The 22,585-nt window shown below is 38.3% G+C and overlaps 1 pseudogene; it reads right to left on the bottom strand.

Moving 5' to 3' along the window:
- Positions 1-5,946: 5,946 nt before the first annotated feature.
- LOC117017031 (elongation factor 1-alpha 1-like) lies at positions 5,947-22,486 on the bottom strand (annotated as a pseudogene).
- Positions 22,487-22,585: the final 99 nt, after the last annotated feature.

Raw genomic sequence — 22,585 nt, 5'->3', positions numbered from 1 at the left:
ATATTTTCTCACATTCATACTTTTGCTCAAGCCAATTTTCCCCATTGGAAATGACTCTGTCTTCTTCCTATGTTCCTCTTCAGTCATTACTAATTCTCTAAGATTTAGTTCTTGCCCGTCTTCTCATTTCAAACTTCTCAAGATACTCAATTTCACATTGAAATCAATTCCACATTGATTTCAGCCTCCCATGAATCCCTGAAGGCTTGTTGTCTATACCTTGGGCAACATATACTGTATTGCCCTGAGTGTCTCCTATATTACCATTCATAGTATGAAACAGGCAGAAGTTGGTTATGTACAAACAAGGAAACATCTTTATTTTGTAAAAATCATTACTTTTAAATATGATACCTCATTTCTTTCTTCTCCATCTCTTCATGACATCTCATGCAGAGAAAATAGTTGACTAGTAAGACTAATGCTCATTTAGCTATTCGAAAGTCCAGTCATTGAAAATCAAAATTTGCCCCTCATACCCAATTCAGTATTTCTCTACTTGACCAGCCTAAATCAAGATTAACTTGGGGCTTGGAGACTCACAGCAGGGAAGGGAGAAGAGAGTCAATAACAAGTAGTGTTTATCTTTTATAATTCTAAAGTCTGTAGAGGTAGTCTTTGAAATGTCTACTTTTCTCAAATAAATTACTGGGAAGTCTGAATGGATCCCTTCTTTCACTAAAGTGTTTACTAATGAAGTTATATGAGTCCTGAAATTTGTTTCTAAATAATCCAGAGATGAGGCGGGGCAAGGAGAAGTGGGTGGGAGAATAGATGAAACAATATTGGGCGTGAGTTAATAATTGCCAAAGCTAGGTGATGGGTACATGGAAGTGTATTATACTATTCTCTCTGATTTCACATATATGTCTCAATTTTTTCATAATAACAAAACTCCAACATCTCACGCTATGTGATTTGCATAAATTATAATATATCCACATGATGGAGTACTATATAACTGTAAGAAGGAACATGAGGTATTCCTATGTGCTATGCTGGAGTGATCTTCAGAATATAGCACTGAACAGTGTGTCCATAGTATGCTATCTCTTGTGTAAGAAAGGAGGATAATTACATACTGATTTGTTTATATTTAAACATCAAACAAGAAATGGATAATCAAAATCTAATAAATATGTTACATATAGGAGGAGGGAAGAAATGTAGAGAGGAGACAGAGGTAGAAACTAGGAATTGTTTTTTCAACTTCCAGCATCATTTATTTTTCCTAGATTCTAGATACAATTAACTGTAACAAGACAGTGCTCAATATGACATAAGCCTCATTTTAGGTTGTTTGAACTACCTCAGTATTTATACATGTGAGAATTCACATTCTAGTAACTGGACAATTAAAATTTGACATACAAACAAATTTACTCAATATTGATGTAACTATACAAAATTTTATATGCAACATGTGGACTTTCATATTACAGAATTTGGCCTTTGTAAACTAGCTGACACGTCAACAAGGTTACTCTTTGTTATCTGTCCTAACCTATGAGGTGTTGTATTAACAGACCCCCTTCTATTGCTTTTTACTATGTAAACAGATGATTCCTCCCCTTAACACGAGGTGAAAAACCCAAAGTTCCCACCCAGATAATACTGTTATCCTCAAATTATCAAATTCTAAAGTTTCAGCAGATGTAATACCAGAAATAGGTTATTGGCAGGTCTAAGTCTCTTACCTAAGTAATATAATGGGAAGTTACCAAAAGAGTTGACCAAAAGAACACACAGGTTTCTCGTTAAACTTTGTTTTAATGGGTCTCAAAATTCTGTGACAGATTTTTGGTCAAGTTGTTTCCATTAAAAAGTACTGATTTTCAGGTGTAGCTATACTGATATCAGACGAAACAGACTACAGGGTGAAAAAGGTAACAAGAGACAAAGATGGACATTTCATAATGGTAAAGGGGACTATACAACAAGAAGACACAACAGTCATCAATATTCATGCCCCCAATCTGGGAGCACCGAAATATACCAAGCAACTACTAACAGAACTAAAGGGAGAAATTGACCAAAATACAATTATATTAGGGGACATAAATATCTCACCGACAGCTATGGATAGATCATCCAAACAGAAAATAAATAATGAAATAGCCTCCGTAAATGACATGTTAGATGAAATGGACATAATTGACATTTATAGAGCACTTCATCCTAAACATCAGAGTATCAATTTTTTTCTAGTATACATGGAACATTCTCAAGGATAGACCATATATTGGGACATAAAACTAACCTAAGTGAATTTAAGAAGATTGAAATCATACCAAACATATTCTTTGATCACAAGGCTTTGAAATTGGATATCAACTGCAAAAAACCACACAAATACATGGAGATTAAACAAGATACTTTTAAAGAACGACCGGGTCAAAGAAGAAATTAGAGGAGAGATCAAAAGATACATAGAAACACATGACAATGAAAATACATCCTACCAAAATTTTTGGGATGCAGCAAAAGCAGTTTTAAGAAGAAAATTTATATCATTATAGGCCTATCTCAAGAAACAAGAAAAATCCAAATAAACAACCTCACGTTACACCTTAAAGAACTAGAAAAACAAGAACAAGTAAAACCCAAGGTCAGCAGAAGAAAGGAAATAATAACAATCAGAACAGAACTAAATGAAACAGAGAACAAAAAGACAATAGAAAAAGTTAATGTGACAAAGACCTGGTTCTTTGAAAAGATTAACAAAATTGACAAACGCTTGGCTAGGCTCACTAAGATAAAAAGAGAGAAGACACTAATAAACAAAATCGGAAATGAAAAAGGGGAAGTTATCACAGATGCCACAGAAATACAAAGGATCGTCCAAGAATACTATGAAGCACTATATGCCACCAAATTCAATAACCTAGAAGAAATGGACACGTTCTTAGAAACATATAGCCTTCCTAGGCTGAAACATGAAAAACTGGAAAATCTAAACAGACTGATCACCAGTAACGAAATTGAATCAGTCATCCAAAACCTTCCCAAAAGCAAAAGTCCGGGACCAGATGGCTTCACTAGTGAATTTTACCAAACCTTCAAAGAGGATCTAATACCAATCCTGCTCAAACTCTTCCAAAAAATTGAAGAAGAGACAGTACTCCCTAACTCATTTTATGAGGCCAACATTACCCTGATACCAAAACCTGGTAAGGACAACACACAAAAAAGAAAACTACAGACCAATATCTCTGATGAATACAGATGCAAAACCCCAACACAGATTTCTAGCAAATCGAATGCAACAATGCATTAAAAAGATTATTCATCACAACCTAGTGGGGTTCATCCCAGGGGCACAAGGATGGTTCAACATACACAAATCCATTAATGTGATACATGACATAAACAAAATAAAGGACAAAAAATCATATGATTATATCAATTAATGCAGAAAAAGCATTTGACAAGATACAACATCCATTTATGATTAAAACTCTTAACAAAATAGGTATAGAGGGAAAATACCTTAACATAATAAAGGCCATATATGATAAACCCTCAGCTAATCTCATAATCAACGGTGAAAAACTGAAGCCCTTTGCTCTACGTTCAGGAACACGACAGGGCTGTACCCTATCACCTCTGATTTTCAACATAGTGTTGGAAGTCCTTTCCAGAGCAATCAGGCAAGAGAAAGAAATAAAAGGCATCCACATTAGGAATGAGGAAGTTAAATTATCACTCTTTGCAGATGACATGATGCTATATATAGAAAACCCTAAAGACACCATCAATAAGCTATTAGAAACAATCAACAAATACAGTAAAGTTGCGGGCTACAAAATCAACGTACAAAAGTCCATTGCATTCCTATATACTAACAATGAAATTTCAGAAAAAGAAATACAAAAAACAATTCCTTTTGCAATTGCAGCAAAAAGAATAAAATACCTAGGAATAAACTTAACCAAGGATGTGAAGGACCTATATGCTGAAAACCATAAGACATTTTTGAAAGAAATTGAAGAAGACACAAAGAAATGGAAAGACAATCCGTGCTCATGGATTGGAAGAATCAACATAGTTAAAATGGCCATATTACCCAAATCAATATGCAGATTTAATGCAATCCCCATCAAAATCCAATGGCATTATTTAAAGAAATAGAACAAAAATATCGTCAGATTTGTTTGGAACCACAAAAGACCCCGAATAGCCAAAGCAATTTTAAGAAAAAAGAACAATGCTGGAGGAATCACACTTCCTGACTTTAGCTTGTACTACAGGGCAACAATAATCAAAACAGCATGGTATTGGCAGAAAAACATACACGTAGACCAATGGAATAGAATTGGGAACCCAGAAATAAAACCACACAAATATGGACAGATAATTTTTGACAAAGAAGCTAAAAACATACAATGGAGGAAAGACAGCCTCTTCAATAAGTGGTGCTGGGAGAATTAGAAAACCATGTGCAAAAGAATGAAACTGGACTGCTGTCACCATGTACCAAAATTAATTCAAAATGGATCAAAGACTTAAGCATAAGACCTGAAACAATAAACTGAATAGAAGAAAACATAGGTACTAAATTATGGACCTTTGGTTCAAAGAGCATTTTATGAATTTGACTCCAAAGGCAAGGGAAGTAAAATCTAAAATAAATGAATGGGACTATATCAAACTTAAAAGCTGCACAGCAAAAGAAACCATCGACAAAGTGAAGAGGCAACCAACTGAATGGGAGAAGACTTTTGCAAACAGTGCTTCCGATAAGGGGCTAATATCCAAAATATACAAGGAACTCATGCAACTCAACACCAAAAAGCAAAGAACCCAATTGAAAAATGGGCAGAGGACCTGAAGAGACATTTCTCCAAAGAGGACATACAAATGGCCAATAGACATGAAAAAATGCTCAACATCACTCATCATCAGAGAAATGCAAATAAAAACCACAATGAGATATCACCTCACCCCAGTTAGAATGGCTATCATCAACAAGAAAAATAGCAACAAGTGTTGGAGAGGCTGTGGAGAAAAAGGAACCCTTATACACTGTTGGTGGGAATGCAGACTGGTGCAGCCACTATGGAAGGCAGTGTGGAAGTTCTTCAAATAATTACAAATAGAATTACCGTATGACCCAGCAATCCCTCTCCTGGGTATCTACCCAAAAAATCTGAAAACATTTATCCATAAAGACACGTGTGCTCCAATGTTCATTGCAGCTTTATTTACGGTGGCCAAAACATGGAAACAACCAAAATGTCCTTCGATAGATGAATGGATAAAGAAGTTGTGGTATATATACACAATGGAATACTATTCGGCAGTAAGAAAAGATGAAATAGGACCATTTGTGACAACATAGATGGATCTTGAGATTATAATGCTAAGCGAAATAAGTCAGACAGAAAAAGCAGAGAACCATATGATTTCACTGATATGTGGAATATGAAACAAAAACAACAAAAGAACAAGACAAACAAATGAGAAACAAAATCTCATAGACACAGACAATAGTTTAGTGGTTACCAGAGGGTAAGGGGAGTCGGGGGTGGGAGATGAGGGTAAGGGGGATCAAATATATGGTGATGGAAGGAGAACTGCCTCTGGGTTGTGAACACACAATGGGATTTATAGATGATGTAATGCAGAATTGTACACCTGAAATCTATGTAACTTTACTAACAATTGTCACCCCAACAAACTTTAATTTAAAAAGTACTGATTTTAAAAACTAATAATTTAAAAACTGCCACACACAAAAACAAATGGTCCACTAAACATTCTCCTTTCCTTCTGAAGGTTTTACGATGTATTGTAATTGCTTTACAATTGCATTGTTTTACGATGTAAGTAATCATTAACCAGTCTTTTACTATTAAACTTAAATGGCCAATTGAGACAAACAGTTCTGAGACCTTTCTTCCACCACTGATTAAGACTGAGGTGGCAGGTATTGGGGATAAATATTCATTTAGCCTTCTGAGCTTTCTGGGCAGACTTGGTGACCTTGCCAGCTCCAGCTGTCTTCTTGTCCACTGCTTTGATGACACCACAGCAACTGTCTGTCTCATGTCACGAACAGCAAAACGGCCCAGAGGAGAGTCATCAGAGAAGCTCTCAACACACCTGGACTTGCCAGGAACCACGTCTATGATGGCAGCATTACCAGATTTCAAAAACTTGGCGCCATCTTCCAGCTTTTTCCCTGAACGACGATCAGTCTTCTCCTTCAGCTCAGCAAATTTGCAAGCAATGTGAGCTGTGTGACAAGCACAGATGCATATCCGGCACTGATTTGGCCTAGATGGTTCAGGATAATCCCTTGAGCCATGAAGCCATTGGTGGATCATTTTTGCTGTCACCAGCCACATTGCCACAATGAACATCTTTGAGAGACACATTCTTGACATTGAAGCCCACATTGTCCCCAGGAAGAGCTTCACTCATGGTGCATTTCAACAGACTTTACTTCAGTTGTAACATTGACTGGAGCAAAACTGACCACCATGCCGGGTCTGATAACACCAGTCTCCACTGGGCCCACAGGGACAGATTTTGTACCACCAATTTTGTGGTACAAAATTACCAATGGTACAAATACCGCCAATTCTGTAGACATGGAGGAGCAGATGCAGAGGCTTGTCAGTTGGGCAAGTTGGTGGTAGGATGCAGTCCAGAGCTTCAAGCAGCATGGTTCCACTGGCACTGCCATCTTTACGGGTGACTTTCCATCCCTTGCTGGAGTACTTGGCTGCAGCATGTAGTCACCATTCCAACCAGAAATTGGCACAAATGCTACTGTGTCAGGGTTGTAGCCAATGTTCTTAATGTAGGTGCTGACTTCCTTAACAATTTCCTCTTGTCTCTTCTGGCTGTAGGGTGGCTCAGTGGAATCCATTTTGTTAACACCAATAATCAGTTGTTTCACACCCAGTGTGTAAGCCAGAAGGGCATGCTCACGGGTCTGCCCATTCTTAGAGACACCTGCTTCAAATTCACCAGCACCAGCAGCAACAATTAGAACAGCACAGTCGGCCTGAGATGTGCCTGTAATTATGTTTTTGATAAAGTCTCTGTGTCCTGGGGCGTCAGTGATGGTCACATAACACTGCTGGTCTCAAATTTCCACAGGGAGATATCAGTGGTGATCCCACATTTAGCTTTCAGTTTATCCAAGACCCAGGCAGACTTGAAGGAGCCCTTTCCCATTTCAGCAGCCTCCTTCTCAAATTTTTCGATGGTTCTTTTATCAATCCCCCATATTTGTAGATCAGATGACCAGTGGTGATAAACTGGCCAGAATCTGTTTGTCCAATGACAACGATGTTGATGTGTGTCTTTTCCTTTCCCTTTTTGGATTAGATTTAGTGATAGTTTTTATCACACTTGTGTTCCGGCATGAAACCCATTGTACAAAAAGGAAGCTAGAAATTTTTGAATTCATCTTCTTTTATAGATTGAAATTTGGCAAATGTTTCACACAGTTAAAGTAAAAATTAAAGAAAAAAGAAAAAAATTCTAGCCATCATGGAGTAGTTTTTATCAGAAAACTTTCACAATGAGAATAATTATAGAAGTTGGATAAAATACTGGAAGGGAAACAAATTTTAAAGCATAATAACAATAATAAAATGTGACTTGAGAGGTTGAGATCCCAGAGAGAAGGGAAGTGTTTTGAGATGAACTGGACATTCTGTGGTGCTTTTCCTTTCAAGATTTTTGCTGATTCATAAATGATACAGGGCCTAATGGCTGGATATCTGAGTAGAGCTTTTGATAATCTTATGGACCTGGAAGACAAAAAATGCAGTTCAGAGCTCTCAAAAACATCCCAGACTTCAACTGAAAAATGGGCAGAGGACCTGAATAGACATTTCTCCAAAGAAGACATACAGATGTCCAATAGACATATGAAAAAATGCTCAACATCACTAATCATCAGAGAAACACAAAACCCACAATGAGATATCACCTCGCACCAATTAGAATGGCTATCAACAACAAGACAAACAAGTGTTGGCTGTGGAGAAAAAAGAACCCTATACTCTGTTGGTAGGAAAGCAGATTGGTGCAGCCGCTATGGAAGGCAGTGTGGAGGTTCCTCAATAAATTAAGAATAGAATTACCATATGACCCAGCAATTCCTCTCCTAGGTATCTACCCAAAAAATCTGAAAACATTTATCCATAAAGCACGTGTGCTCCGATGTTCATTGCAGCTTTATTTACGGTGGCCAAGACATGGAAACAACCAAAATATTCTTTGATAAATGATTGGATAAAGAAGTTGTGGTATATATACACAATGGAATACTATTCTGCCACAGAAAAGATGAAATAGTGTCATTTGCGACAGCATGGATGGATCTTGAGATTATTATGCTAAGTGAAATAAGTAAGACAAAAAAAGTGAAAAACCGTATGATTTCATTGATGTGGTATATAAAACTGAAAACAAAAAAGGAACAAGACAAACAAACAAAGAAATAAAAACTGGTAAATACAGTTTAGTGGTTACCAGAGGGTAAGGGGGAAAGGGAGCAGTAGATAAGGGTAAAAGGGATCAAATATATGGCGATGGAAGGAGAACTGACTCTGGGTGGTGAACACACAACATGATATATAGATGATGTATTACAGAATTGTACACTTGAAACATATGCAACTTTACTAACAATTGTCACCTTAATAAACTTTAATTTAAAAAACCCCAGACTTTCAGTAAAGACTAAAGAAAGTCTATACCCTAAAAGTAACTGATTAATCAGATCATAATCAAATTCTCATAAATACTGAACCCAGGTTCTCACAGATCAATCACAGTCTAAGTTAATGTAATCTGCAATTTAGCTGCATTACAGAAGAAAAAGTAAATCACCTCTGGAGGAAAAGATTATCACCCAAAGCTTCAGATTGTCTCTATAATTTGTAATTCAGAATGTCTTCTACGCAAGGAAAAATTACCAGACATTTCAGGAATAGGATAAAGTGACTGAAAATCATGGAAGTAGAAAACAAAACAAAACAAAAAACTCAGAGAAGATTCAGATATTGGCATTACCATGTGGACTTTAAAATAACTATTATTACTATGCTGAAGATAAAAGAAAACAAGATGGATAATTTTATCAGAAAGCTGTAATCTATGAAAAAATCAAATGAATCTCTAGAACTGAAAAAGCAAAAAACTAAATTAAGAACTTAATAGATGGGTTTGGCAACAGTTTAGACACAGATAAGAGAGGAATAGTGAATTGAGTAATAGGTCATTAGAAAAATCAATGCTGAAACAGGAAAAAGAATGTAGAATGTAAAATGTGGAAGGAAAAAGAGAATAAGAAGCATATGAACACAGTAAGGTCTTACTTAAATGTAATTGAAGTCCCAAAAGCAGAAGAGGAAAAGAGAATAGGACAGAAACAATATTTGAAGAAAATCGTGGTGGAAAAATTTCCAAAAGTGATTAAAAACATCAAGTTATAGAATGCAAAGCTTTAATAACTGAAAGCAAGATGAATAAAAAGAAATACATAGCTAGGCTCACCATAATAAATGGTTGCTTATAAGCAAAACAAAAAGAAAAAATTTAACAGCATCCAGAAAAAAAAGACAGATTGCATTAAAAAGTATAAGAAGACCACCTCAGGGATGATGTAGATGCCTGATCACTGCACTGTACACCTGAAGCTGAAGCTGAGCAATAATGAATGTCAACGACAGTTATATATATATATGTTTACAAGAAGTGGAGTACAGCATTAGGAATAGAGACAGTGGAAATGTAATGGCGGTGTGCAATGTCAGAGAGATAGTGGATGGGGGAAGGGGGGTTGTCACTGTGTGAGGGATATAAATGATAAATATCTAACTATTACATTGTTTTGTGCACCTGAAACTAATAAAAAAATGTTAAAAAAGTATAAGAAGAATACCAACAGTTGGCTTAAAAATGATGTAAACATTCTATTGTATATTACTCAGTCATAAGAAAAGATGAAATACTGCCATTTGTGACAACATGGATGGATATTGAGATTATCATGCTTAGTGAAATAAGTCGGACAGAAAAAGCTGAGAACCATATGATTTCACTTATATGTGGAATATAAAACTGAAAGCAACAAATGACCAAGACAAAAGAAAAAACAAGCAAAAACTCATAGACACAGACAATAGATTAGTGGTTGCCAGAGGCTAAGGGTGGGGGAGATAGAGGAGGGTAAAGGGGGTCAGATATATGGTGACAGAGGAGATTTGACTTTGGGTGGTAAACACACAATGCAATATATAGATGATGTATTGTAGAATTGTACACTTGAAACCTATATAATTTTATTAATCAATGTCACCCCAATAAATTTAATTTTAAAAAAGATGAAAACTAAAGGACCATAAAGTGACATCTTTCAGTCTTGGGATTAAATTTCTGTCCAGTTAGAATTATGTTTCCAAAAGAAATATCCTTCAAAAATGAAGGCAAAATAAAGACAAGTTCATACAAACAAGGACAGAGAGAAATTTGTTAGAAGACCTGCACCAAATCAAAACCAAAAACAAAGACTAAAAGGAATTTTACAAGCAGAAACAGAAGCAAAATGATTTCTGATGGAAGTATAGGGATGCAGAGGGCTACAAGAGCAATGGAAATGGCAAATGTGTGAATAAATCTAATTGAATATTGACTATATAAAATAATGTTAATTAAGTTTTGTGGGGTTGAAACTATATGTAGAATTTAACCATATGAAAACAACGGCAAAAAAAGGTAGAAGGGTGAGGTTAATAAAAATAAAATGTTCAAAGCTTCTCATGTTAGGCAGGAAGTAGCAAAAATACTTATTTATATTAGGCAGTAGTAAGTCAAGTATGTAGGTTTTAATTTCTACTCAAAGAAGGGTAAAAATAAGGTATAACTAACAAGTTATTAAAGAAAAAAGAAAAGAATGACAAGTGTTACCTAGTTAGTAATAAAAAATGCAAGTAGAGATTAGTACGAGTGGGACAGGTGAAAACCAAATACTAGTAAGATTGTGGGTTTAAACCTAAATATAACAGACATTGTTAGGGGCTGAATTGTGTCACTCTAATATTCATACATTTAAACCTTAACCTCCTGAACCTCAGAATATGACAATATAATAGAAGAGATTATGTTAAAAATGAAGTTGTTAGGATGTGCTCTAATCCAATCTGACTGGTGTCCTTATAAGACAAGGAAATACAGACACACGAAAGAGATGTAAGGGGCATGAGTGCATGTGAGGACGTAGGAAGAAGGCAGCCATCTACAAGCCAAGGCAGAGGCCGCAAAGGAAACCAAACCTGCTGACATCTTGATCTTTGACATCTAGTCTTCAGAACTACGAGAAAATAAATTTCTGTTGTTTAACCCACCCAGTTTGTGGCACTTTATTATGACATCCCTAAAACACTAATACAGACATTGTATTAAATGTACGTGGACTGACTATATCAAATAAGCGATGAAGATAATCAGCCTAAATTTTTTTTTTTTCATTTTGGACAATTTTTATTTTATTTTATTTTTTTATTAGTTTCAGGTGCACAAGACAAAGTAATACTTAGACGTTTATCATTTATATCCCTCACACTATGTGAACCCCCCGCCCCCTTCCACCATCCCCCTGACATCGCCCAGAGCCATTACATTTCCACTGTCTCTATTCCTAATGCTGTACTCCGCTTCTTGTAAGTATATACATACATCTATGTATGTATATATATAATCATAGTTGGCATTCATTATCATTCAGCTTCAGGTGCACAGCCCAGTGATCAGGCATCCACATCATCCCCGAGGTTGTCTCCCAAATGGGACACGTGTCCATCGGACACCTCACAAAATCTCCACAACATTATTGATTACGTTCCCCAAATTAATTTTCAAGACCCCGTGCCCATCTTGTGGTTACCGACTGTTTTCTAATCCCCTTACCTTCCCCCTTATTGCCACCCCACCCCACCCATCTAGTAACCCTCAGTTTTTCCTCTATGTCTCCAAAACTGATTCTGATTAGTTCATTCACTTACTCTTTTCCGCATATAAGCGAGATCATATGGTATTTGTCTTTCTCTGTCTGACTTATTTCACTTAACATAATGTTCTCTAGGTCCATCCATGTTGTTGCAAATGGTAAAATTTCTTTCTTCTTTATGGCTGCATAATATTCCATTGTATAAATGTACCACAGTTTCTTAATCCAGTCATCTACCGATGGGCATTTCGGTTGTTTCCATGTCTTGGCTATTGTGTATTGTGGTGTAATAAACATAGGAGTGCATAAATTTTTTTGAATTAGAGTTTTGGATTTCTCTGGATAGATACCTAGGAGTGGAATTGCTGGATCATAGGGTAGTTCTATTTTCAGATTTTTGAGATAACTCCATCCTGTTTTCCATAGTGGCTGCACCAATCTGCAATCCCACCAACAGTGCACAAGCGTTCCCTTTTCTCCACACCCGCACTAGCACTTATTGTTTGTTGATTTGTTTGTTGATAGCCATTTTGACTGGGGTGAGGTGGTATCTCATTGTGGTTTTTATTTGCATTTCTCTGATGGTTAGAGTGGTTGAGCATTTCTTCATATGTCTGTTTGCCATCTGTATGTCCTTTTTAGAAAAATGTCTCTTCATGTCCTCTATCCATTTTTTAATTGGGTTGTTTGTTTTTTTGGAGTTGAGTTGAGTGAGTTTTTTTATAAATTTGTGATATTAACCCCTTATCAGATATATCATTGGCAAATATCTTTTCCCAATCAGTAGGATCCCTTTTTGTTTTATTGATGGTTTCCTTTGCTGTGAAAAACTTTTTAGTTTGATATAATCCCACATGTTTATTTTTCCTCTTACTTCCCTTGTGCGAGGGGATATATCAGTAAAAATCTTACTCCGAGTAATGTCTGTGAAGTTTCTTCCTATATTTTCTTCTAGGTATTTTATGGTTTCAGATCTTACATTTAAGTCTTTAAGCCATTTTGAATTTATTTTTGTATAAGTTGTAAGGAGGTGGTCCAGCTTCATTTTTTTGCATGTGTCGGTCCAGGTTTCCCAGCACCATTTATTGAATAGACTGTCTTTACCCCATCGTACATTCTTGCTTCCATTGTCGTAGATTAAATGGCCATATAGGCATGGATTTATTTCTGGACTCTCTATTCTGTTCCATTGATCTATGTGTCTGTTTTTATGCCAGTACCATGCTGTTTTGATTATTGTTGCCTTATAGTATAATTTGATGTCAGGTATTGTTATACCTCCCACTATGTTCTTATTTCTCAAGATTGCTGAGGCTATCCAGGGTCTTTTATGGTCCCATATAAATTTTAGGATTATATGTTCTATTTCTGTGAAAAACGTCGTTGCTAGTTTGATAGGAATTGTGTTGAATATGCATATTGCCTTAGGCAGTATGGACATTTTAACTATATGAATTCTTCCTATCCATGAACATGGTATGTGTTTCCATGTATTTGTATCTTCCTTCATTTCTTTCATCAGTGTCTTATAATTTTCTGAGTACAGATCTTTTACTCCCAGGTATTTTATAGTCTTTGAAGCAGTTGTAAATGGGATTGTTTTCTTAATATCTCCTTCTGATATTTTATTATTGGTATATACAAATGCAACTGATTTCTGAATATTAATTTTGTATCCTGCTACTTTACTAAATTCATCTATCAGCTCTAATAGTTTCTTGGTGGAGTCTTAGGGTTCTCTCTATATAGTATCATATCATCTGCATATAATGATAATTTTACTTCCTCCTTACCGATTTGGATGCCTTTTATTTCTTTTTCTTGTCTGATTGCTGTGGCTAGAACTTCCAGCACTATGTTGAATAGAAGTGGAGAAAGTGGGCAAACTTGCCTTGTTCCTGATCTTAGGGGGAATAGTTTTAGCTTTTCCCCGTTGAGTATGATGTTAGCTGTGGGTTTATCATAAATGGCCTTTATTATGTTGAGACATGATTCCTCTATTCCCACATTCTTAAGGGTTTTTATCATAAATGGCTGTTGGATTTTATCAAACGCTTTTTCTGCATCTATTGATATGATCATGTGATTTTTATTTTTCATTTTGTGAATGTGGTGTATCACATTAATGGATTTGTGGATGTTGAACCACACTTGCATACCAGGGATGAATCCCACTTGATCACGGTGTATGATCTTTTTAATGTAGTGCTGAATTCTGTTCGCTAATATTTTGTTGAGGATTTTTGCATCTAAGTTCATTAGCGATATTGGCCTGTAGTTTTCTTTCTTTGTGGTGTCTTTGTCTGATTTTGGGATCAGGGTGACAGTGGCTTCGTAAAAAGTGTTTGGGAGCCTTCCCTGCTTCTGGATTTTTTGGAAGAGCTTGAGGAGAATAGGTGATAATTCTTTTTTGAACGTTTTGTAAAATTCACCTGTAAAGCCATCTGGCCCAGGGCTTTTGTTTGTTGGGAGATTGTTGATTACTGATTCCATTTCCCTCGTGGTAATCAGTCTATTCAGGTTTTCTGTTTCTTCTTGAGTTAGCCTTGGAAGGTTGTACGCCTCTAGAAAATTGTCCATTTCTTCCAGATTGTCAAACTTGTTGGCATATAGTTGCTCATAGTAATTTCTTAAAACTTTTTGTATTTCTGCGGCGTCCGTTGTCACTTCTCCTCTTTCATTTCTGATTTTATTAATTTGGGTCCTCTCTCTCTCTTTTTTAATGAGTCTGGCTAAAGGTTTGTCAATTTTGTTTATCTTCTCTGAGAACCAACTGTTGGATTTATTGATCTTTTGTATTGTTTTTCCGGTTTCTATTTCATTTATTTCTGCTCTGATCTTTATTATCTCCTTCCTTGTGCTCCCTTTGGGCTTATTTTGCTGTTCTTTTTCCAGATCCCTTAAGTGTGAAGATAAACTGTTGATTAGTGATATTTCTTGTTTCTTTAGGTAGGCCTGCAATGCTATGGATTTCCCTCTTAGGACTGCTTTCGCGGCATCCCATAGATTTTGGGTCGTCGTGTTTTCATTTTCATTTGTCTCGAGATATCTTTTGATTTCTTCCTTGATCTCCTGCTTGACCCATTCATTATTTAGTAACATGTTTTTCAGCCTCCATGAATTGGTGTGTCTTCCGGTTTTTCCTGTAGTTCATTTCTAATTCATAGCACTGTGGTCAGAGAAGACAATTGGTATGATTTCAATTTTCCTAAATTTATCAAGACTTGTTTTGTGGCCTAACATATGGTCTATCTTGGAGAATGTTCCATGTGCACTTGAGAAGAACGTGTATTTTGCAGCATTGGGGTGAAATGCTCTGAAAATATCGATTAAATCCAACTGGTCCAATGTATCATTTAAGGCTGTTGTTTCCATATTGATTTTCTGTCTGGAAGACCTGTCCCTTGCTGTCAGAGGTGTGTTGAAATCCCCTACTATCATAGTGTTACTGTTGATCTCAGTCTTTATGTCAGTCAATATTTGTTTTATATATTTAGGTGCTCCTCTGTTGGGTGCATAGATGTTTACTAGGGTTATGTCCTCTTGTGGGATCGATCCCTTTATTATTATATAGTGCCCATCTTTGTCTTTTAATATATTCTTCATTTTAAAGTCTATTTTGTCAGATATAAGTATTGCAACTCCAGCTTTTTTCTCATTTCCATTTGCATGAAATATCTTACTCCAACCCTTCACTTTCAGCCTGTGTGTGTCTTTTGATCTGAGGTGAGTCTCTTGTATACAGCATATACAAGGGTATTGCTTTCCTATCCACTCAGCCCCCCTGTGTCTCTTGATTGGAGCATTTAATCCGCTTACATTTAAAGTGATTATTGATAGGTACATAGTTATTGCCATTTTCAAATTTGTAGTTAGATTGTTTTCATCTTTCTTTTATTTACAGAAGTCCTTTTAGTATTTCTTGCAATGCTGGCTTGGTGGTAATAAATTCCTTTTGCTTATTTTTTCTGGGAAGCTCTTTATCTCTCCATCAACTTTAAATGATAGCCTTGCTGGATAAAGCAATCTAGGTTGTAGGCCTTTGTTTTCCATCACTTTGAGTATCTCCTGCCACTCCCTCCTGGCCTTCAATGTTTCTATAGAAAAGTCATTTGATAGTCTTATGGGAGTTCCCTTGTATGTAACCCTCTGTCTTTCTCTTGCTGTTTTTAGGATTCTCTGTTTGTCTTTAAGCTTTGCCATTTTAACTATAATGTGTCTTGGTGTGGACCTGTTTGGGTTTATCCTAGTTGGAACTCTATGCACTTCCTGCACTTGTATGTTGGTTTCCTTCATCAGGTTAGGGAAGTTTTCGGACATTATTATTTCAAATATGTTCTCAATCCCTTGCTTCCTCTCTTCACTTTCTGGTATTCCTATGATGCACATTTTGTTGCACTTGATATTATCCCAGAGGTCTCTTAAACCATCTTCATTGTTTTTTATTCTTTTTTCTTTCTGTTGTTCTGTTTGGGTGATCTCTGCTAACTAGTCTTCTAAGTCGCTGATTCGATCCTCTGCTTCATCTAACCTGCTGGTAATTCCTTCAAGTGAGTTCTTTATTTCAGTAATTGTGTTCTTTAGTTCTAACTGGTTGTTCATTATGATTTCTATATCCCTCTTTATGTCGTCTCTAAGTTCCTTAAACATTCTTATCATCAGTGTTCTGAACTCTGTCTCTGAAAGGTTGGTTACCTCTGTTTCATTTGGTTCCACTTCTGGAGATTTCTTCTATTCTTTTATTTGGGACATGTTTCTTTGTTTCCCCATTCTGGCTGACTCTCTGTGTTTGCTTTGATGTATTAGGTAGATCCCCTAGAGTTCTTAGTTCTTGCTGGGTTATCTTCTGTAGTATGTGTCCTTTATATTTGACTTGCACTACTTCGTTCTTCTCTGCGTGTACTCCAAAGGTGACTCTTGTGTTGTGTATATTGTCCTGTTAAAGAAGATCTTTAATTGCTTTTCGCTTGTGAGTAAGTGGGGTTAACTCCTAGGCTGTCTAGTTGTGAGACTTGGCTTTGCCCACTGCAGGGTGTTCTGCTGCATGAGGGTTGACCGCTTAAATGTGGTTTAGCTTCTATGGGCTCTTGTGCCTGTAGAGAATTCCCTCTGGGTGTGTGACTTGTAGGTCAAACCTGGTAGTACTCTGGTTTGGTCTGGAGTTGGCCTCTGTATATGTTGAATCTTGTGCCTCTTAAACTGAGACCTGGTAGGGCAATTTCAGAACAAAGCAAATCACCAAGCACAACAACAATGACAACAACAAAGAAAAAATCAAATACCTCCACATGTAAAAACAACCGACAACCCCCACTCAACACAGGCAAAGATATCAAAGATATAAAGACAAAACAAAACAAAAAGCAGCACCAGTCTTGGCTTAAGCCCACTAAGTAATCTCTATGTTGTCCTCTGCTGTACCAAAGAGTCCCCTGTGTTATGTGCAGGCAGAGCCGGTCACATGGTGCCCAGAGTGATGTTGAGACTGCAGAATCAGATGCGTGGGGCTGAGGGGTCCGGATGGTAGTTTTTACACGGTCAGTGCAGTTTCTGCCCTTGTCTGCACATATGCACACTGAGAGTAGCACCACCAGCCCTGTGTCCAGTTCTCCTGTGTCTTAGGGCACTTCTTCCGTGTGTGTGTGTGTGTGTGTGTGTGTGTGTGGTGGGCAGGAGATTTCTGAGCTGCTGAAAGCTGGGAGCTGCGTCTGCTGCTTACTGCTGATCCCTGGGAGTGCCTCTGCAGTTGTATTTGCCCCGCCCTAGGCAGGCCAGAAAGGGTGGGGGCTGGGGGTAGAGGAGTCTCTTCTCTCCTAGCCCAGCAAAAATCACACTCTTCACAGCTTCTTCCCTGGGTCAGAGCTGCCTGCCAGTCTTCTGAGAGCCTGAGCACTATGGCTCCTCTGTAATCTGACACTACTCCTCAGTTCAGGGGCCAGTTTAAGTGTCTGGAAGGGAGGGGGCAGGATTGGAAGAGCGGGGGTGGGGGGGAGGGAGGGGCCCAGGTATGGAGTTTGTGTCCTTTGTCCGGCCTAGGGCCCAACTGGAGGTCCCAGCTGAGGTTATTGCCTCAAATGCTGGATATGCTGTCCCCTCGGCGGGAGAGATCAACTGTGGGATGCAGGGAAAGAGCCCACCTCCTGGCCTCTGAGCTCTCTGTTTCATCCTGGGATCCCCTGCGTCTCTGCAGCTGCAGATGCCTGCCGTGTTTCCACCGTCGCGGTAGATGCGGGCCGCGTCTCCACAACCGAAGGTGCAGACCGCGTCCCTGCAGCCGCAGATTCGGGCTGCGTCTCCCCACGTCTCCCCTTCGCTCCCTTCCCTCTTCCCCTGCTCCCCCAATTTGCCCCCTGCAAGTAATCCTTGTACGAGTCACTTAGCTGTTCTTCGTGATGAGCCCAGAGTCCTTTGATGGGTTATATGTCCCATTTGTGATAAGATCTGGAGGAGAACTCAAAAAGTACACCCGGCTGCCACCATTCCCATGACGTCACCCCTCAATTTTTAAAAAAGCATAAGATACTTATAAAATGCTCTTAAAATTAAGGAAATTAACAGGTGCAAAGCCAAAGAACAGACAAGTACAAACCATGCCAATAATAACAAAAAATGAAGCTATGCTAATATCAAGCAAAGGAGACATTAAGGTAGTAAGCAAAACTAGAGATAAGAAGGGCTATTTCATAAAAGAGTAAATACACTAAGAAGTTATAACAATTTTAAATTTATATGTACCTAATAGTGTGACCTCAATTACATAAAGAGAAAATTGACAGAACTAAAAATAGAAATAGACAAATTCACAATTATAATGTAAGATTTTAGCACACAGCTCTTAGTAACTTTTGAACAAGGTAACAAAAATGGCAATAAGGATCCAGAGGATTTGAACAACTAGAGTGGCAACTTGACCCAGTGACACATGTAGAAAATTGCACTGACTACTATTCTTCAAGTGCATACACAAAAGTTACCCAAATTGATCAAATTCTGGTCCATAAAGCAAATCTCAACATACAGGCTCACATACATAGCCCTCAGGAGAGAGGGCCAACATTTAACTGGGCAACTCAAAAGACCCCAAGACTGCCAGTCCAATAAGACTCTGCCATTTACCTCTACTCATTCTTCTCCCCACTGTGTCCTTGTATGTAACTAGTTCTTTTCTCTTGCTGCTTTTAAGATTCTGTCTTTATTTTTTACTTTAGCACTTTAATTATGATATGCCTTGGTGTGGGTCCCTTTGGGTATATCTTGTTTGGGACTCTTTGCATTTCCTGGACTTATTTTTCTGTTTCTTTCACCAGGTTAGAAATGTTTTCAGTCATTATTTCTTCAAATAGGTTTCTGTCTGTTTCTCTGTTTCTCTTCTCTTTCTGGGACTCCTATAATTTGAAAGTTAGTATGCTTGATGTTGTCTAACAGGTCCTTTAAAGTATCCTCATTTAAAAAAATTCTTTTTCTTTTTGCTGTTCTGATTGGGTAATTTCCACTACTTTGTCTTCTAGTTTGCTTTTCCATTCTTTTGCATCATCTAATCTGCTGTTGATTCCTTCTAGTGTTTTTTGTTTGTTTGTTTCACTTATGGTATTGTTCAGTTTTGATTAGTTCTTTTTTATATTTTCTATTTCTTTGTTGAAGATCTCACTGTGTCATTCATTCTTCTCCCAAGTTCAGTGAGCATATTTATTAGCATTACTTTGAATTCATTACCTGGTAGACTGCTCTTTTCCATTTTGTTCAGTTCTTTTTTGAGTGTTTTGCCTTGTCTTTTTGTTTTGAACACATTCTTTTGTCTCCATATTTTGCTTAATTCTTTGTGTTTCTTTCTATAAATTAGCTACATCTCCTTGTCTTAAAACGGTGGCCTTACATAGAATGTGTCTCGTGGGACTTAGTGGTGCTCTGCATATCATGGGCCCTCAGTAGATGTAGGATGGCCTCAAGGGTAGGTAAAGAACAGGTGTGGATTGCAGAGTGTGGGGACAGCCACTGGTGCAGTAACAGGTGGAGACCCCATGAGGCCCCGGGGGTCACTGGGGAAGTGTGGAATGTGTCTGTGGTGCGGTAGAGCACCAAGAAACGTGCTCTCCCGTTCCTATACTCTGGCTGCCCTGTGGCCCTCCCCTGACCAGGTTTCTTCACACTGTCCCCACTGGCCCTGCTTCTGATTCTGTCCCCAAGCTCCCTTTATGAATTTCTTTAATTGTAATCTTGGGAGCTCCTGTTCTAGGGCTGGAGTTTGTGGGCTCCCCTGAGAGTTGAGAGCTTTACCTTCCTCACTCCAGTTCTATGTTAAATGCTTTTATGGGCAGTGGGAGACTGTTCTGCAACCTGGACTGAGAGGAAGCACATAGAAGGTGGACGGGCATCAGTGGTTGTGCTCAGATGCAAAGTCCTGGCTTGGACTCATCTGTCCACCACCATCTTCTTGACTAAATTTTCTTTCTCCCTTTCCCCATTTGTTGAGAGGAGGCTGTCTGTCTGAGCCCCACTGAGCTAAGGAGTCACAGGGAGGCTGAAAAGTGGGAGGCTGAAGAAGGAGGTCAGAGCTTGAGGGCTCCTCCCTGTGCCCCCTGACCCAATAAGTGAACACACAGGGAGGGATGATGAAATGATTTTGATGCTGGAATCTTCTTCCATAGGGTACCTGCTGATTTTTATTTTCCTCAGGGAGCCCACTCACAGGTGAGTGAAGGTCTTTTTTTGTCTTCTCTCTTACTTGTAGTTTCTGTTACTGATTACAGGTTATTTCTCCATTTCTATTTGTTAATCAGAATTTCTTTTAATGTTTTCCTCATTCAGGTTTTTCTTCTTTGGGCATGGGTGTTTAGTATATAATTTCTACTGTTATGTCTCTCCTTACTCATTTTCTAGTCCTCTTCCTTTGACCTACTTGTGTCTTTTTCTTTCCTTAATGTCTTACCAACCTTTTCCTTTCTTATTTTAATGTTTGGATTTGGGACTCAGTGATGGGGTCCTGAGGTAAATGGTGATATAAAGCAGGAGACAAAGAATGAGTGGGGAGAGGTGAATGGGGCAGGAAAGACAGGGCCAATATGGAACATAGAGTCACCTCGTCCCAAAAATAGGTTGTGGAGACAAGATGGCTTCTTTTTGGGGTAATTTCTAGGAAGAAAAGTAAAGCCATTAATTAAACACCCAGGATAAAGGAATGAAATTAGAGAGGAAGAAACAAATGAGCATGTGAGATGGTAGAATAGTTTCTTGAGTTGTTTGTATATTACAATTAATCATTCAACAATATTTACTGAGAACATAATATATGCTGGCACTTTTCTATGAGCAAGGGATCCCCTCATGAACAAAAGTGTCATCAGGGAATATAGGTTTTAGTTGGGCAAAAGGAAAACAAATCCATATGAATAAAATATAGCATGCCTGATAATGTTGAGTGCTATGAGAAATGTAAGGCAGGGCAGTAATGGAGAGGGAAGAAGCATTTCAAGTGTAAACAGGTGTTGAGGAAGGCCTGGCTGAGAAGGTGAGGCATAGATGATGGAATAATGTGAAGCATATCTTGAAAGAGCCTTCCATGAAGAGGCTAGAGTGAGCACGAAGGGCCCCTAGGCTGGCATCTTCCTGCTGTGTGGAAGGAAAAGTAGGAGGCAGGCGAGACCAAAATCAAGGGGAATTCAGGGAAAGTAGAATGAATGTTACCTGCAGGTCTGGGTGTGACAGGGCTACCCAGATGATAGTCTTGCCTTATTTTTGAAGCATTTTGTCTTTTATTCTTATGAAGACTGTTCACTCCAGTGATATGTGCAAATCGACTGGGGTGGAGGCAAGAGGGGAGTGAGAAGGCGAGTCTACTTAGGGACGATTTTCATCATCCAGGGAAACAGTGATGATGGTGTGGCCAGATGGGATGAGCACAAGTGAGAAGTGGTCTGGGTTGAATACATTTTGGAGGAAGAGCTAAATGGGTTTGTAATGTTGGATGTGTGTGAGAGGAGAGGTGTTAAAGATACACCATGTGTTGTGTCCTGGGCAACTAGACAGACTTGCTATTAATGAAGCAGGAAAGCAGACAATAGGTGTTACTCCAGGGGAGACCCAAGGGCTCTCTCTGGCCACTTTAGGTAAGAGAATCCCACTAGACATCAGGTGGAGGTGTTGAGTACACAGTGGGTATAAAAATCAGAATTTAAGGAGTGATCATGGAAGGGAGAGAAATGTCATTAATCAACCACATAGTGTTGTAGTACAAGGTGGGAGGAGAAGAGGGTGTGAAGGTGCTTGCAGCTGAGTGCCTCTGCACAGAGTTAGTTAGTAAGGCTGAATGCCTCCAGCACTGGTTAAAGAGCTTCTGATGTGAGGTCTGGGGGACCTGGTTTGTTCAGTTGTTTGGTTCAATCTGGGGCTAATATAGTCAAGATGGTATTTGAAGGCGGTTGGATAGTGAGTAGCTCCTGTAGAACAACCCTACACACATCATCACACCTGGGTGTTGGAAGTGGCAAGGACACCTGGGCACAACTTCTTGAGCATGAGTCAGGACATGCTCCCTCTTGTAGGAACACAGCTCACATAGCTTACCTCCCTGGTGGTGGGTCTGGATAGGCCTATTCTAGTTCAGGAAATTATTTT

This window comes from Rhinolophus ferrumequinum, chromosome 24 (genome assembly GCF_004115265.2).
Source record: "Rhinolophus ferrumequinum isolate MPI-CBG mRhiFer1 chromosome 24, mRhiFer1_v1.p, whole genome shotgun sequence".
NCBI lineage: Eukaryota > Metazoa > Chordata > Mammalia > Chiroptera > Rhinolophidae > Rhinolophus > Rhinolophus ferrumequinum.
This window is presented reverse-complemented; position numbering and strand designations above follow the sequence as displayed.